This window comes from Rhinatrema bivittatum, chromosome 7 (assembly GCF_901001135.1).
Source record: "Rhinatrema bivittatum chromosome 7, aRhiBiv1.1, whole genome shotgun sequence".
NCBI lineage: Eukaryota > Metazoa > Chordata > Amphibia > Gymnophiona > Rhinatrematidae > Rhinatrema > Rhinatrema bivittatum.
Window position 1 is genome coordinate 154,424,196 of NC_042621.1, and position 18,062 is coordinate 154,442,257.

The 18,062-nt window shown below is 42.3% G+C and overlaps 1 long non-coding RNA gene across 1 annotated transcript; it reads right to left on the reverse strand.

The window, feature by feature from the left end:
* Positions 1 to 819: 819 nt before the first annotated feature.
* Positions 820 to 15,043, reverse strand: LOC115095548. Its single transcript, XR_003857806.1, has 3 exons — positions 14,658 to 15,043; positions 1,520 to 1,610; positions 820 to 1,410 (listed from the first exon to the last, which is right to left on the reverse strand). It is a non-coding gene; the product is annotated as an uncharacterized LOC115095548 (long non-coding RNA).
* Between the last annotated feature and the right edge of the window lie 3,019 nt (positions 15,044 to 18,062).

Below are 18,062 nucleotides of genomic sequence, written 5' to 3' on the forward strand. Positions count from 1 at the left end.
ACTGCAGACTAGGCATTTTGTCTAACAGTAGAAAAAGGTATAGGGCTGATAAGTACTATTGTGTTCTGTCCTTCAAAACCCCTCCTTCTCTTTGCTGTGCAGATGAAAAACCCCATCCTTAGCACACTCCATAATTATATGTGTGTTCTCAGTTCCCCCTTCACCTTGTGTTAATAGTGATCCCTATGTGCAACCCCCTGCCCCCTGTGAGTTTTTAATCTTTCCTCTCTCAGCCACATTAGAGTAAACGTGTCACAAAAGAAAATGTTTGGTACACAACCCTGAGTGGCTCCCTGGGTCCCTGAGCTATGCTGAAAAAATGAAAAGTAGATTGCAATGGAAATGTAAGTAATTTGTATTTCAATATGTGTTGGATGCTCATGTAGTTGCACATTGAGGCTGTATATGGAGATAGTGATGGTGCCTGATGCTGCTGACAGTCCCAAACCTCCTTGGCTTGTCAGATGGCTGTTCCTCCTTGGCCACTGGAAGATTTGGTGAAAGTGACAAAAAAGAAAAACCTGTACTCATAATAAATGTCTACAGTTGTAAAATTGCAACTCTCATTTTGGTTTTGCAGGGGAATTTTCCCAACTAAGTATTCCCCTCCCCTCTTTCCCTTCCCCTTCTCGTCCCCCTCCCTCTTTGCCCTCTACTCACTCCCTCTTTCTCCCTTCCCTCTTCCCCTTCCCCTCCCCCTTCTTTCCCTCCCCTTCTGTCATTCCATATACAATAAACACACCATTTGAAATGTAACACTTTTTACTTTGTGTAAAATATATACAATATTGACAATATGAAAAAAAAAGGGTTGGGGAGGGGCGCACTAGGGACAAAAAATCTGTACCAAAAAAAAAAACAACCCCAGGGAGTTAAAGGAGGCAGGGACAATGGAGGATGCTCAGGACAGGGGCATGCAATTTCCCAGGGCCCGTTACAGCTGCCCCCCAGCAGCTGTATGGCCCTGAGAATCACATCCGTGGTCCTCAGCATCCTCCCTTGGAAGGCATGCATAGCCCTCATCTCCTCTTGCACCCCCTCACTTAAGTTCCAAAGTGGGCCCTAAATTCTCCCCTATTAGAGGCTCATTATCGGGAGAATGTGCTCCCGATAATGAGCCTCTGGGCTGCTCAGGTTGGGGAGGGTGCAGAGGAACAAGAGGGCCATGGATGCCTGCCTGAGAAAGCAAAGGCTGGCTTGTTTGTGTCCCCACATTCCTAAATCCCTGGCAAAACAGGGAGGAGGCCCTACTAGTGGAATAGGAAGAGACTGGGGGTGTTCCTCTTCGGCTGGAGGTGGTTCCATTTCCTCATGTTCCATGGCTGGGGAGGGGAGAATCCAGACACTCCCCCATGGCGGCTGCTGCTTGTGCAGGAGCTGGGCCTCTGCCTTCATCATATTCTTCAGGTTCTGGAGCATGTTAAAACAAAAGCAAGAGTCAGAATGAAGTGTACATAAATGTGGAAAAACATTTCATCTATGTAAGAACATTGGCCATTAGCATGGAAGATTCACTTACCACCAGGTTCAGCCCACTCTGCATGCAGCTGCTTGAGCCACCTCCTCTTCTTGAGATACAGCCACTGCGCCTTCTTCTTCAGGTCCTCTGTCTATAGGAAAGAAATGGGAAGACTACCATGAATGTGCTCTGTAGGTGCTAATGGAACCTCCGTACTGGTATGTGACAATGATTGCTATAATTATATTTCGCCTCCATGAAGAACCATGCTACTCAGCTTCAATGGGCATATAGTTGTGGGAATGTCCTGCTGTATTAACATCAATCCTGCAACTGCCCCTCATTTATGTCTTCTCCATGCATTGCTCATTAATAGCTCTCCCAATGGCATGCAGTGTTTCTTGTTATCATCTAGGAACATGCATGGTAATGAGTAAGGGAAATTGTCAGCTGGGCATGGATGACTGTCTCATACAAAGTAATTGTGCCTGCCCTGAAAAGCTGCCTACCTAGGTGAAAGCCTGTCCTGAGGGCACAACGAATTGATGGATATAACAGCAGGAACCCATTTTATATTCCATGGAAAGTAACTACCATCTCTTCCTTGCAGCATTTACAATACTTATATTAGTAAGGCTTCAACCATTCCATGTAAATGTGGCTTACTGCCTTTGTTACCTATTATAACCTCATTGTAGCTATGATCATCCATAACAACACATAACCATATAATATAAAAATCTATGGTGGCCACTGCCATTACATGTCCTTCACAACCTCCCCCCCCAGTGCCCCCATATTTGGTAGCTTACATAACTGTAAAGACATTCAGTTTACACCACAGCAGTGGGAGGCACGTTGATTGAATTGGTGCTGTAGTTGGTGCCAGGGCCTCTGCAGCACATGGTATTGGGTTCTTCTGGCTGGTACAGGGAACAGATGCCGCTCATCTGTCACCACCAGAGATGCCAGAAGAGCTATGTCCCTGGTGGTGAAATTGGGCTGTCTCTCCCTCATGGCCATCTTACACATACGCAGTGAAGAGGAACAGGAAGTCCCGCCCTCATGTTTCTGTGCGCGCACACGAACATACGTGCGCCATTGCTCGGCGTGCGCAGGGTTGCGCACAAGGCCGTGCAGTGCGCATAAGGGATGCATACAACTTGTGGCCAAAACATGCGTGTATTATGCATAGCTTGCATGCATATGCGCGAGCTTTGCAAAATACGTGCCCCCAGCGACGCAACACATGATATGTACGTTTATGGCTGCACGCGCACATGTTTTAAAATCTACCTTTAAGTTGTTATATATTGCTAGCTAGAAATTACTACTAACTACTTTCTAACAAATTATATTGATCCCACAGTTGTGTTACATATGTCTTTACTTATCAAAACCAACACATGGTTAAGGGCCTGAGATAAAGGTATTTCTCCCTTAAATACTAATATTATTTAATTGCTTCCCTGGGACTAATCCTTGGCATTTAATATACTCTTTCTGTTAGTAAAACCTGTACATGGCTTTATTTACATGGCCTTTATTTATTTTTTTATTTATATTCTGCTTATTCCACCATTCAGAGCAGATTCTATTAAAAACATGCATAATAAATATACTATATAAATAAACATACAATAAAAGAGCACAAAAATAGTGCCAGCATAATTTAGGAATCTGATTAAAATACATCAAACAAATAAAACATAACATAAAACCATCAATATAAATCCTTTACATTAAAAGTTGCTTATAGCAATCATAAAAGGAATAGCCACTGATCACACCATAACAGGGCAAATCAGAGTGAAACAGCTTTCCTAAACTACCCTTTTATGGCTTTCTAAGCTATCATTTTTGTCTCCATGCTTCTTGAATTAATGAAGGTTTAGATTGGTTAATTGTAAATATGTGTTACTGAAGTATTTAAAAAATACAGAAGAAAATGTTTGAAATAAATTCCTTGATAAAAAACAAAACTAGATTAGTTTATTTTTGCTTTACTTTTAATAAGATTTGGAATGTTATTCACGTATACAGCACTTTCAATATTCACAATACAAGTACACCAGGATTATCACATTATTGAATATATATATTTTTTGTTAGTGCATAAATATTTACACCAAACTTAAAATGTTATACAGAAGTACATTTACAATAAATCTCTATATAAAAATAAAATTTTCACAATAATATTTACTTTTTTCTGATGTTAAGCAGGCTGAATTAGCCATGTAGTCTTGGGTGATATCATGCGACGGTGAAAGGTACAGAGCTTTTCTAAGTAACAGAGCTTTGATGCTATGCTCATGCGCGTTTGACTGAAGCAGAGTCTCCTCGGTTCTTTTTTTTCCGTGCCAACGCATGAGGGTAGAGAGCTTTTCTCTTCTCTCTCTTCAGATTATTTTCTAATTTTTCCCGTTAGCGATTCCAAAAACATCACTTTTCAGTGCTCAACATGTCCAAAAAATAACCTGGATTTAAATACTGCCAATGCGCACACATAATGTCTGCAACAGATGGGCATAATTATTGCTACATCTGTATGGACCCAGACTATGACCAGGCCAACTGTAGAGACTGCGGTCACATGTCTCATTGTGCCCAACGTCAGAGGGCCTAGAAAATTGCCCGACTATGGGATGAAGAAGGCTTGTCACTGGCTTTGGGCACATTATGCCCCTTCTCCCTGGTGCTCCACACAATTGTCGCTGGGACCAAAAACACATAATCAAGACAAATAATGGTGTGCTGCCATCTGTGGGCCTATCGGACAGACCCACGGGGGCTTTAAGGCCTAAGTCAAAAACCCCTAAAAGTACTGAAGCACTATCTTTACCAGCTTCAGGTAAAATCTTCAGCTTCAGGGTCAGAGGTGCATAGAAAGGCAAATGTGCCATCAGTGCTGTCCTCCAGATCATTTCAGGATAAAGTTGTGTCAAAATCTTCGCTCAACGCAACCCAAAGCAACGCACCTCGATATGACGCTGCGCCAACTCATGAAACTGAATCCTCATGATGCACGACCTTTGAAAACAGCTTTGCAATCGAAGCACATGACATACGGCCACACCGCTGTCTACATCGTATGGTGCACCGCCAATACATTCCAGGCTGAAGTATATGATGCAACATCCTGCCTGGCTTTGAAACCAAAAGACATGATGCATAAGGCATCCCCGAAGCTACCAGGAAGTGTCCACCAATAACAGTGCCTTCATCATCCCACAAATCTTCAAAGAAAAAGAAAACTCAAAGCCCAAGGTCACCTCAGTCAAATGTCCAAGCAGAGGTAGAGCCTATTCTGCATACACTTTCTGAAGAGCCATGGTTGTCTCCTGCCAGAGACCACTTTCAGTGATTTTCTCTAGCTCTTCCTGGAGTGGCATGAGTGTTCTCTTATCTCTCATTGGAATCTCTCAGGAGACAACAGCAATCAGGAGGAGCTTGTTCCCTGGGACAGATCTCATTGGGAGGAAGTCTTAAGTTCCCCTCCACATCATTTCCCAGTCTAACATCATCTTAGAGGATATTCCACCTAGATTCAGCAAGCATTCTTTATCTTCTCTTCCTTGCCAGTCCACCATAGAGGCAATGGGACATCCTTTATCTCCAGGGTCTTGACAATACAGGCTATGGAACAAATTATCTCTATCATCACAAATCTTTTCACATCTCTGCATCAGAAGATGCAACCTCCTGCATTCCTTTGAATGTTCTGGAGCAGGAAACAATGAGGACGCAGTCTCAACCAACATCAGCCTGAGATGTCAGCCCCTAAAACTCTTCTCCACGGGACCATCACAGCCCACCTACTCCAAGGGAAGGAGCCACTCTGCCTGCTTCCCCACAATCAGAATGATCCCCTCCACCTTCTCTGGCATTTTCTACTGGGCTACCTTTGGACTCCCCTGATGACCCATCGTAACACTACTCCAGATTTGTGGAGAAAATGGGAAACACCTTAAAGGTGGAGGTCTGCAAGATACCAGACCGTGTATAGAAATTTTTAGTATCTTAAAGATTTTAGACATTTCCTCAGAACCAACAGCTTTGCCATCTCATTTTGTCTTAGGCTTAGTTTTGTTAAAGGCCTGGGAGTCCCCAAATTCCAATCTGCCAATCTCTATGAAGCTGGACCTCAAATTCTGCCTCAAAAAGTCACTGGGATATGGAATCGTCCTCTTACTTCATGCCTCAGTGGTGGTGGAGTCTGCGATGAAAAAGCGAAAAAAAAAACAAGGCTCCATTCCAACACTCCACCAGGGAAGGACAACAACATTTTAGATGACTTTGGCTGGAAGGTTTTCAGTGTTCCAAGCTGATTTCTCATTTTGAGCAGCACCAATTTTATATGGTGCAGCATTTATACGAGTACCTTCAACAACTGAAGCCATTCATGTAGTCTGAAACTGGGGAGCAAATAACACTGCAGCCTCTCCATGATTTAGAGAGAGGCCTTAGACATTTGCTCCACTCAGTGTGTGAAGCATTCGAGACAACATCTCGTACATCGGCGGTGTCCATCACAGCTTCTCACATGGCATGGCTAAGAGCCAGTGCAATCATGGAAGATGTGCATGAAAAACTGGCCAATTTTCCATGCCTGGGGGACAGCCTTTTTGGAGACAAGCTCAAGGAAACAATCTCCCAGATCAAAGAGCAGAATGTAGCAGACCAATCCCTAATGTTGCCGACTGACCAACAAGCCTTGTACAAGCGATTATTATTCACAGTTCAAGAAACCATATTTTCAAAGAAAACCTTAAACAGTATACACAGTATTGTCTGCCATCTTATCATCAACCTCAAAAGCAAACACAGCAAGTGCAACTGAGAGGCTGTCAAAGGGACCGTAGGTCTCAGAAGCAGCAGCAGCAGATAACTCCAAAGCTACAATAGAATTTTTGAGTCCTGTCAAGCCACAGCCAACCACTTCAGTCGGAGGCAGGGTGAGCAGTTTTTATTCAACCTGGTCCCAAATAAAAACAGAACTGGTGGGTCCTACAGATCATAAATATGGCTATCACCTAGATTTCATCAAGCACCCCATCCCTTCCCCACCTTGCCCAACCGAGAGATCTTTGTCTGATTTCCCATTTTACAATCAGAAGCAGACAATCTGTTTAATGAAGAAAGCAATTTGATATCTACCAAAGGATCTCCTCATCAGTATGGGCTTCTACTTCCAATATTTCCTCATTCCAAAATGCTCAAGGGGGTCTCCATATGATCTTAGATCTCCAGTCTCTCAACAAAGAGAAAAATTCAAAATGACAACTCTCAAGTCTATATTGCCCTTCAATCAACAAATGATTGTATGTGCTCTTTCGATCTGAAGGGCGTATATGCACACATTTCCATCCGTGCTTCTTGTTGACAGTACTTCTGCTTCTAAATAAGATCCACTCACTGCCAATACAAGGTACTCCCCTTTGGATTCTCCTCTGCCCCAAGAATCCTCACAAAGGGCTTAGCAGTGGCTGTGGCCTATCTCCAATGTGACAGAATTCAATTTTTTCCTAGCTGGATGACTGACTCATAGTTTCTCCGAATCCAGAAACTCTACAAACAGACCTTTACGATACAATGTCTGGAAAATTTGGGCTTCCTAATAAATTATGAAAAATGAGTTCTAAAACCAATGCAGACTTTACAGTTTATAGGAGCAACAATAGATACCACCCAGTTGAAGGCTTTCCTTCCTCAAGATAATGCAGAATGACTCAGTCTTCTTGCCTTACAGCTGACTCTTCAGACCTCAACTATGATATGCAGGCTTCTAATCATCCTGGGCTATATGGCAGCAGCTATTCATATAGTTCCCCACACCCATCTATGCATGCAATGCCTAAAGTGGGGTCAGAAAACTCAAGGGTCATAAATTTGACATCCACTTTCCGTCAAGATTCTTCTCACTGCTTCCTGCATACAGGACATTTCTTGGTGGCTGAAACCAGAAGTCTTACAAGACGGAGTACATATGAGACCACCCCCACATTGGCTGATCCTCATTACGGATGCATCTACCCAAGGTTGGGGGGCTCATCTCCTTCAATTCAAGAAGCAAGGCAGTGGTCATTGCAGGAAACAACATTTCAAATCAACTTATTGGAACTCAGAGTGATCCGCTGCACCCTTGCCACTTTCAAGTACTTTTTAAGGGGAAAAACAGTGATGATACACATGGATATAAACAAGCAAGGAGGGTCAGGTTCCTGACTCTTATGTAAGGAAACAGTTCTAATATAGGAGTGGGCAATTAGTCGCTCAATTAAACTCCAAGCAACATACTTGCGCAGCATGGCAAACGTCCAAGCGGACTGACTCAGCAGAATATTTCATCCACATGAGTAGTCCCTGGACTAGCAGGTAGCCAATGATATCTTCTGTCATTGAGGCAGAACATGGATAGATCTCTTCACAATGGAATACATCAAGCTTTTGTTTGCTTCTGCCTAGTCGCAACAAAAACTCACAAGATGCATTCCTTCTGTCATGGTCGATGGGCCTTCTATATGCCTTTCCTCCAATTCCTCTCATTACATTAGTGATACAGAATGCATTCAGGATGAGGAAGAGATGATCCTCATAGCCCTAGCTTGGTCAAGATAACCATGGTATGCCTATCTAGGACAATTGTTAGTACAATCTCTCCAAGACTTCTGGAGAGTTATCCGAACCTCCTAACTCAGGAAAAGGGAACCCTCCTATATCCACTTCACTCTTCTCTGCACCTCATGGCATGGATGTTGAGCGTAAAATTTTAGCACCATTATTATTACCACCATTGATACAGGATGCCCTCTTTCCGCCAGGAAGCCATCGACTCGTCGAAATTACTCATTCAAATGGAAGCTTTACTCAGAGTTGTGTACAACTTATTCTCTCAACCCTTTCAGTTCTCCAAAATAACCGCTCAACTACTTGTACCATCTTTACCAAACAGGTCTCAAAATCTCTTCAATCAGAGTTCATTTGAGTGCAATTGCAGCATATCATTGCCAAGATAAGGGGCTTTCTATTTCATTGCATCTACTCATCTCACAATTCATGAGGGGACTGCTTCAGTTACACCCTCCTATATGGAAGCCCCCAGTTCCTTGGGATATTATCATTGTTTTGATGGACAGTCCCTTTGAGCCACTAGAAACAGGCTCATTTAAATGTCTAACATGGAAAGTTTTATTCTTGGTAGCCATAACATCTGCAAGGTGAGTGAGTGAGCTTCAAGCCTTGGTTCACATCTAACCTTATCTGCAGTTCTTCCATGACAAAGTGGTACTTCGACCACAACCAAATTTCTACCGAAAGTGGTTTCCATCTTTCATCTAAATGAAACTATTACACTACCAACTTTCTTTCCCAAATCGCACAAAAATGAGTAGTTAAAAGGCTTGCATACATTGGATTGCAAGCGAGCCTTAGCTACTTATAAAACATGAACACAGGGTCATAGACGGGCCCAGCAACTGTTTATCTCCTACAACCCTAATAAACTAGGAGTGGTAGTAACGAAACAAACTCTATCCAACTGGATCACAGACTGTATATAGTTCTGCTACTCCTCGGCTTCTCTGCCCTTATGTACCAAAGTCAAAGTGTACCAAGTCAGATCTACTGACTCCTCCATAGCGCATCTGAAGAATGTGCCAATTGTGGATATCTGCAAGGCTGCAATGTGGTAATCTGTACACACATTTACTTCAGCCTTAGGACAGTTCAGTGGGACAATCAGTTCTGAGTTCCATCCAAGACAGGTAGAGACAATCTCTTAGAGGGCTGGGTTGCAAAAAAAAAAAAAAAATGCAAGGGACAGAGCTTTCATAGCAACTCTTAGCTTGGGACTCTTCAAGACAGTATGACTAATTCAACCTGCTTATTGACGGAAAAAAGCAAGTTTGCTTCCGTAAATGTTATTTTCCGTAGATAGCAGGATGATTTAGCTATGCATTCCCACCCTCCTCCCTGGTCACTTTCTACCTCCTATCTGACATAGTCCGTGATCTTCATTTTGAACTGAAGAGACTCTACTTAGTAGTCAATTGTGCAGGAACTGCCACACATGAGCAGAGCATCAGAGCTCTATTACTTAGAGAAAAGCTCCACACCATGCACCGTCAGATGATGTCTCCCAAGACGCATGGCTAATTCAGCCTGCTATCTAGGAAAAAACACCGGTTTACAGTAAGCAAACTTGCTTTTATATTTCATAACCTGTATAACAGAAATGAATAAAATGCATTTTTTGAAATGTAACTGAATTCATTTCTTCACAGTATTGGTGTTATTGCATGCCATTTGTCAAGTTGCACTTCTAGACACTTAAAAAGTGGAATAATTTGCATAAATACCTGTTTCAGAGAAATGTTTGAGAGAAATTTAAGCAAAACTTTTATAACTCGTCTCAGCTATATTATTAATATAATCAGGGCAGCTAGCTATTAATATACTTCTATTAAAAAATAATCATAAATAATTAAAGTATTAGCCAGTCGAAAACATTATTGTATATTTGGCATGAGATACAATTATATAAGAAAAGAAAACTACAGCAGCAGCCAATTTTTTGAGTACTTTAAAGCAAAATAGCAAATATAAATATGGTTTTTACTAGCACAGAAAAGCATTTGTAGTTGTACATTGTAAGAGTGCCTTTGCACTTTTATGAGTCAGAACTGTTTAACTTAAATTGTTTGCCCTTGAGTAAAAAAAAAAAATTGTGTAGAAGCAATTATTTTTCATATTGGACCAAAGTTTGCCTACTAGCAGTTACCTAAAGAAAGACATTTTATACAAGGAATAAAAATCATAGTTACAAATATGACTGAGCTATACATTACTCTACAATAGAAATACACATTAATGACAGAGTTCTGGCACAATCATATGAAATAAGTAAACTAATTAAAAAAAAAATATATATATAAATAGGTGTAAAAAATATTACCCAGGATTGGTCTCATGGCTTAGGCTGCAGCAGTTATGTGCTGTGGCACAGTAGTTACATTGATGCTGCTCAGACTTGGGCATACAAGATTCCATTCAAACCTTTGGATTGGCAAGGGTTAAATAGTGCTGTCTGGGTATGCTGACTAAGGAATAGGAGTGAAAACAATGCATACAATATATGTGAAAAAAATCGTATCAAAAAGATCCACTTATGCTGACCCCTAAATCACATCCAATATAGTATGCGTGACCATCATACAGAAAAGCACAGATTGCACACAAATCATGTGTCTAATATCTTAATGCATCATCAGGTATAATCATAGGTCACCAGTTCAACAGCTTTTGAGAGTTCAACAATTTTTTTGAAAATTTTAAAACGCAATTTAAACTTTTTAGAACTTCTCTCTTAGATGTCTTGAATTGAAAAGAAGGTCTCTTTAGACAGTGGCTCAGTATTTCAAGTTTATTGTTTGCTATCAAGTCTCACATATAGAAGAGCATCAGGAATGAAACTTTTTCCTCTAATGACTAGAAGCCCTGGGGTACTCCACTATTCACCTTTCTCCATTGAGAAAATTGATTATTTAGCTCTACTCTGTTTTCTATCTTTTAAACCAGTTCTAAAGCCACAACAGAACATTGCATCCTATCCCATGCTTTTTAAATTATTCAAGTCTTTTCTGAGGTACTTTGTCAATGCTTTCTGAAAATCCAGGTACACTGTCGGGCGGATTTTAAAAGCCCTGCTCGCGTAAATCCGCCCGGATTTACGCAAGCAGGGCCTTGCGCACCGGCGCGCCTATTTTCCATAGGCCGCCTGCGCGTGCAGAACCGCGGGAGACGCGCGTATGGTCCCCGGGGTTTTTGGAAGGGGGCGTTTTTGGGGGCGTATCGGGGCGGGGCCAAATGACGTGGCGTTTTGGGGGCGGGGCATTTTGGGGGCGGGGTGTGGTGTTTCGGGGGCGTGGTTTCAGGCCGGGGTGTTCCGGGGGCATGGCCACGCCCTCCGGAACCGCCCCCGGGTCGGGTCTCGGCGCGCCAGCAGCCCGCTGGCGTGCGTGGATTTACGTCTCCCTCTGGGAGGCGTAAATCCATGGATAAAGGTGGGGGGGGGGGGGGGGGTTTAGATAGGGCCGGGGGGGTGGGTTAGGTAGAGGAAGGGAGGGGAAGGTGAGGGGAGGGGAGGGCGATAGAGAGGTCCCTCCGAGGCCGCTCCAATTTCGGAGCGGCCTCGGAGGGAACGGAGGCAGGCTGCGCGGCTCGGTGCGCGCCGGCTGCCCAAAATCGGCAGCCTTGCGCGCGCTTGATCCAGGATTTTAGAGGATACGCGCGACTACGCACGTATCTTATAAAATCCAGCGTACTTTTGTTTGTGCCTGCTGCGCAAACAAAAGTACGCGAACGTGCTTTTTTTAAAAATCTACCCCTGTATCAGCTGTTTCAACTTTATCCTCATGTTTATTCACCAATACACCTGTTAGGGAAAAGAAAAAAGCCAGGCTGTAATGGATCCCTACAAGAAACTTCATGCTGGCAGGTTACCTCACCTTGGTCACACATGCAGAACCATGTGCATACCCTCACCAAATAGAGAATAAAGTGACTATGAAGTATAAATAGAAGCATGCAAACAAAAATTGTACTGGAAACTGCAATAAGTGTGACTGTGTGCAGTGCAACAAAGGAAAAACAGAAACATTACCATTCCTCATAAAACATCAAACAAATCAAGAAATATAAAACATCAATAGCAATATAACCATAATAAAACAAGTAAAAATTTCAAAACAGCTGATGAATAGAATGTCAATCAATAATTAATGCTAATAGGAATAAAAAAAAAATTCCTCACTCTCCATTTCTGGAAACGTTTGATTTCCTGATGGTATGAGATTCTTGGATTAGCAGGAGGGTTGTTGCACACAAACTTTCTTCTCTCTGTCTCGTACACACAGTCACATACACACATTCACATGTATAGATGCCCAATCTCTCACACATGCTCAGTCACATATATGCTCACTCCCTCAATCACTCACTTTCCCTCCCTCCGGAAGTACAAGGGGCAGCAGCAGCCTACTTCAGCCCCTATGGACTCTCTTCAGAGTGAGTGGCCCCCACTGCTTTAGCCTGCTCCAGCTTCCAGCGTAGCACAGGCCCCACACTCCAGCCTGCTTCTGCTCTCCAGGACCACACAGACCTGCTACTCTCCAGCTCCTGATGCCAACATGGGCCCCACTGCTGGCAGCCTGTTTCTGCTTCCCACAGCTGCAGAGACCTGTTGCTTCTGCTCCCAGAACTATGCTTCCTGTTGCTCCAGCTCCCAAGTGGCAGCAGCCATCCTTCCATCTGGGTGGGCCTGCGCAATACCACTTCTAGACCCATGGAGGGCCGGAAAGAAGATATGCCATCACTGTATTCCTGCCAGAAACAGTGGCACTCAAGGTGGTTGCCTAGTTCGCCTAGCGATTCCACCAGCTGTGCATCTATAGGAACATAAAGAAGTGTGCCTATGTGAAATGAGTTTGTGACCTCACTCTAGTTCCAGGGGCCATAGCAAAAGTGTTTCACATTGTGCCCCTCATCAGATGTCTTCAGATCCATGAATTCTGCTCTACCACGGTAATCACTAATTTGTTCGTGACAAGGACACGACGTGCAAGAAGCAATCATGAGCCAAAGCATGATCAGGTTTGTTTCTGATTAATATTGTTCTTATTTGATTGCAGCTTATAGTGACAATAACCTGAATCCATCACACCTTGCTCACATTAAATCTTATAATTGTTTTGTTTTCTGTAATTTTTTGACAATATTTTCAAAGATCCTACCTAGGTGTGAAGTACATGAATTCAGTCTTGTGCTTTAGTAGTTTCCCTCTGAAAACTGACCATGTGGCTTTGCACCTGCTTTTTCGTTGGGCAGCTTTTTGCTAGAAAACAATGCCCATAGATTTCAACCTCCACTTTATGCAGGTTGGCTTTCCAACCCTAGCCTAAACATGCCCCCTGTGGAAGTCCAAGCATACTGTTAGGCGAACCGAATGTGGCAGTTTTCTGACAGGCCCGTTTACCCAGATAAATCATTATTTACTCAAGTCAATGGCTTCAACAATCGCCCTCTTATTTGCTGCATGATTGCCCATTTTTGCCATTTATTTATTTATTTTATTTATTTTTTTATTTTCTAAATTTTCACATTATCACATAAAATCATTTCAATTGAACACGGTACACATATTCACCATATATATATATCAATCGATACATTTTCCAAACCACGTATTTCAATATTCTGAATAAATGTACCTAAATATAAGAAATGTGGGGGGCAATAAGAAATAAATGAGTGAAAATAGGAAATAAGCTTGCAAATATCTAATAGGTAGGAGCACCTTACTTAACTCATGTCGATTCTTCTCTGGGGGTACTATGAGAGTGGCCAGTCATAAAATCCCTGAGCTGCTCCGGTTCAAAAAACACATAATTATTATTCATATATTTGACGCAACATTTACTTGGATACTTCAATATTTATCAGGGCCCCTAGACTTAGAACCCTCTCCCTCATATTAGGAATTCCTTTCTACGAATTTGTGTTGTTTTCACAACATCAGGATATATCCATATCTGTGCACCATAAAACTTGGTTAACCTATTCCTCAGAAACAATTTTAAGCCATGATTGCAGTCTGTAATAAAGGCAAACGAAACTAATAAAGGTTTCCTTTCTCGAATATCGGAATCTATTGACAGTTCCAACAATTCAGAAATATCCTCTCTTGTTCTGGTTGTTCACTTCTCTGGGGTAAATAGTAATCTTAATGCAAACCGGTAAATGAGTGTCTGGTATTTCAAGACCTGCTTCATATAAGATTTAAATAATTCAAGTGGTGCAATAGTCCTGATAACTGGAAAGTTTACAACCCTTAAATTTAATATTCTCGTGGTATTTTCCACTTTTTCAATTTTCTTCTCCAGAACCAGATCAGACTTGATAATGTTCTGTTGTATTTTTTCCATATGAATTATTCTTTTTTCATGATTTTCTATCTTTGAATTAAATGCAGTAATCAAAGAATTATTTATCACAGTCTGGTTCTTAGCTTCCAAAGTAGTAACAGTTAATGTTTTTAAAGTGGATTCAATTGCCTTTAGAGCAGACCAGACCAGACATTCCCCAAAGAAATTTGGTCCGGCTGACCAAGCTGAATATTCAGACACTGGGTCCAACTGACCTTCTCTCATCTCCCCGGAGGTTTCCAGCAACTCCATATCTGTAGTTGTTCTGGCGGGTCTCCTCTGACTCCGAGAGAGTCATACCTCTGCTCAGGCCGGCTGTCTTCTCTTCTCGGTAATCCACCTCCTTCTTCCCCGAGCTCGGTCTGTAACCGGACTGTCTCTCCAAAAGCCTGCTGGAATTCGCCTTTGGTTTCCGTGGTTCCCGAAGACAGCTCGGTCTGTACAGGGTATGCCGGTCTAATCGGCTCGCCGGGGCTCAGAGTCACTTCCAGGGTCAGAGGGGACTGCGCCTGCTCCTCAGCAGTCCCCTCAGCAACCAGCTCCTCCGGCGTTCAAAATGCTCCGGGGAAGAAACCCTCAATTCGCCGCTGTAGCGTGTCTGTTTCGGGTAAGCCAGATAATGCTCCCCTAACTCGCCCCTTCCTCTTGGTATGTGGCATTTCTAGTGCAGGTATAAGATATTTTAGGTATAGGATGACAAGAGCCTCTTTCCTCCACGTCCTATCAGGTGGCCATCTTGCCCCCCAGCAGACCCTCCTTTGCCATTTATTTTCCATATTTTACTGTTGAAATGGAAACTATTGCACAAACTGAAAATACAGGAAGCAAGGAATTAATGAATTTTCTTTCGTTTTTTACCTTCGAATATCTGAAAGTAACTGAGTAGCAGAAGTAGTTTTTACTTAAAGAAGCTGTGCTGTGTTAGGGGAAGCCTGATGCCTGTTTCTGGCTTGGATTTCTGTCATTTGTACCAGGACCACTGCCGAAGTGCTTTCATAGGTTAGAGACAGAGGATTGAACCAAGACACCAAGTGGCCGATTCATACAATTTATCTTTCTTCATTCAGATGCTATTTACTGGAAATGGTAGAATTAGTCAAAATAACTACTAGATTTGACTATAGGCATATATTAAGCAAACTCTTGGCCAATATGCAATCACACAAACAATATCAGATAAAAAGAAACACCAGAAGTGATTTGTGTCCTGATCTATTAATTGTAGAAGACTATTATAGGACCTGGTCTACCGTATGTGGAATAAGACATGGGAGTAAAGCACACAATACAGGAGGTATAAGGGGGATATGAAAGAAGGTCTACAAAATCATGAAAGGACTTGAACGGGTAAATATGAATCAGTTATTTATTCTTTTGCTTAATACAAGGACTAGGAGACACTCCGTGAAGTTGGCAAGTAGCTTATTTAAAACAAATTGGAGAAAATTATTTTTCACTCAATGCATAATTAAGCTCTGGAATTCATTGCCAGAGGATGTAGTTATGGCAGTTTGTGTAGCTGGGCTTAAAAAAAGGTTTGGATAAAGCAGAAGCCCATAAACGGCTATTAATCAATAAAGTTTAGTAGCCTGGGATCTACTCATTATTGCCGAATTTTAAATTAGCTATGCACGCAAATTCCGGCAGCTATGAATGTGGCAGGCCCTTCTCGCACTGCACGCATTTTCAAAAGGGCCCAGCCACATGTGCAACTGCTGATATGCGCACAAGTACTGGGCCCTTAAAAAGGGGCAGGCAGGGAGCATGGTCTGGGCGTGGAGGGGCAGGGTGGGGGTGGGCTGGAAAAGTGCCATTGTACGCTGTCTCAATGACTTGTGCGTTGGCAGCTGGGTGGCGCACGCAACTTCAGCTCTAGTCCTGACATAAGTTCAAAAACAACATAAAAAGGATAGATAGGAAGGGTTTAGGGGGTGGGAAGGAGAGGGGAAGAAGGAGGAAGTTTAGGTAGGGGGTAGGGAAGTTCCCTCCCAGTCCGCTCGTTAATTAGAGTGGACTGGGAAGGACGGGGGGAAGGGCCTGATTTCATTGCCGCGCGTAATGTACTAAAATCTCCCCCTGCGCACGCCTGTACATGCGCGGGCAGATTATAAAATCCGCATGTCCATGTGCGTGTGCTGGGAACCACGCGTACCTTTTAAAATCTACCCCTTAATGTTTGGGCACTTGTGATTTGGCTGGCCACTGATGGACACAGGATACTGGGCTTGATGGACCCTTGGTTTGACCCAGTATGGCATATCTTATGTTCTTATGTTCATAAAGACTACTGAGCTAGACCTTGTATGAAAAGACAACACAATTAGTAATTTGTGTCACTTACAAAATGGAAGATTTCTACTGTAGCCCCTCTTCTGATAGATATTTGAGAAGTGTATTTTTGAAGAGATGAATAAACGTGGATAAAGGCAGAACCTGTAGATGTAGTGTATTTAGATTTTCAGAAGGTGTTTGACAAAGTCCCTCATGGAGGCTTATAAGAAAAGTAAAACGTCATGGAACAGGAGATATCCTTTTGTGGATTGTAAACTGGTTAAAAGACAAGAAACAGAGAGTAGGATTAAATTGTCAGTTTTCACAGTGGGAAAAGGTAAATAGGGAGTGCCTCAGGGATCTGTACTTGGACTGGTGCTTTTTAATATATTTATAAATTATCTGGAAAGGGATATGTGGAGTAAGGTGATCAGGTTTGCAGATGACACAATATTATTCAGAGTAGTCAATCACAAGTGGATTGTGATAAATTGCAGAAGGATCTTGCGAGACTGGAAGATTGGGTGTCCATATGGCAGATGAATATAATGTAGACAAATGCAAGGTGTTGCATATAGGGAAAAATAACCCATGCTGTAGTTACACGATGTTAGGTTCCATATTAGGAAAAAGATCTGGGCCTCATAGTGGATAATACATTGAAATCATTGGCCCAGTGTGCTGTGGTCGTCAGAAAAGCAAACAGAATATTAGTGATAATTAGGAAGGGAATAGCAAATAAAACAAAGGATGCCATAATGCTTCTGTATCACTCCACAGTGAGACCACACCTTGAATACTGTGTACAATTCTGGTCACCACATCTCAAAAAATACAGTTGCACTGGAGAAAGTATAGAGAAGGGCGACCAAAATGATAAAGGACATAGAACAGCTGCCCTATGAGGAAAGGTTAATTAGGACGGTTCAGCTTGGAGAAAAGATGACTGCGTGGGAGGATATGATAGAGGTCTAGAAAATCATGAAAGGACTTGAATGGGTAAATGTGAAATGGTTATTTACTTTTTCAGATAATACAAGACTAGGGTCACTCCATGAAGTTAGCAATTAGCACATTTAAAACAAATTTGAGAAAATTCTTTTTCACTCAATGCAGAATTAAGCTCTGGAATTTGTTGCCAGAGGATGTGGTAAAGGCAACTAATTTAGCTGGGTTTAAAAAAGGTTTGGCTAAGTTACTGGAGGAAAAATCCATAAACTGCTATTAATCAATAGGGAATAGCCAATGGTTGTTACTAGCATTAGTAGCATGGGATCTATTTAATGTTTGGGTACTTGCCAGATACTTGTAACTTGGATTGGCCACTGTTGAAGGCAGGATTCTGGGCT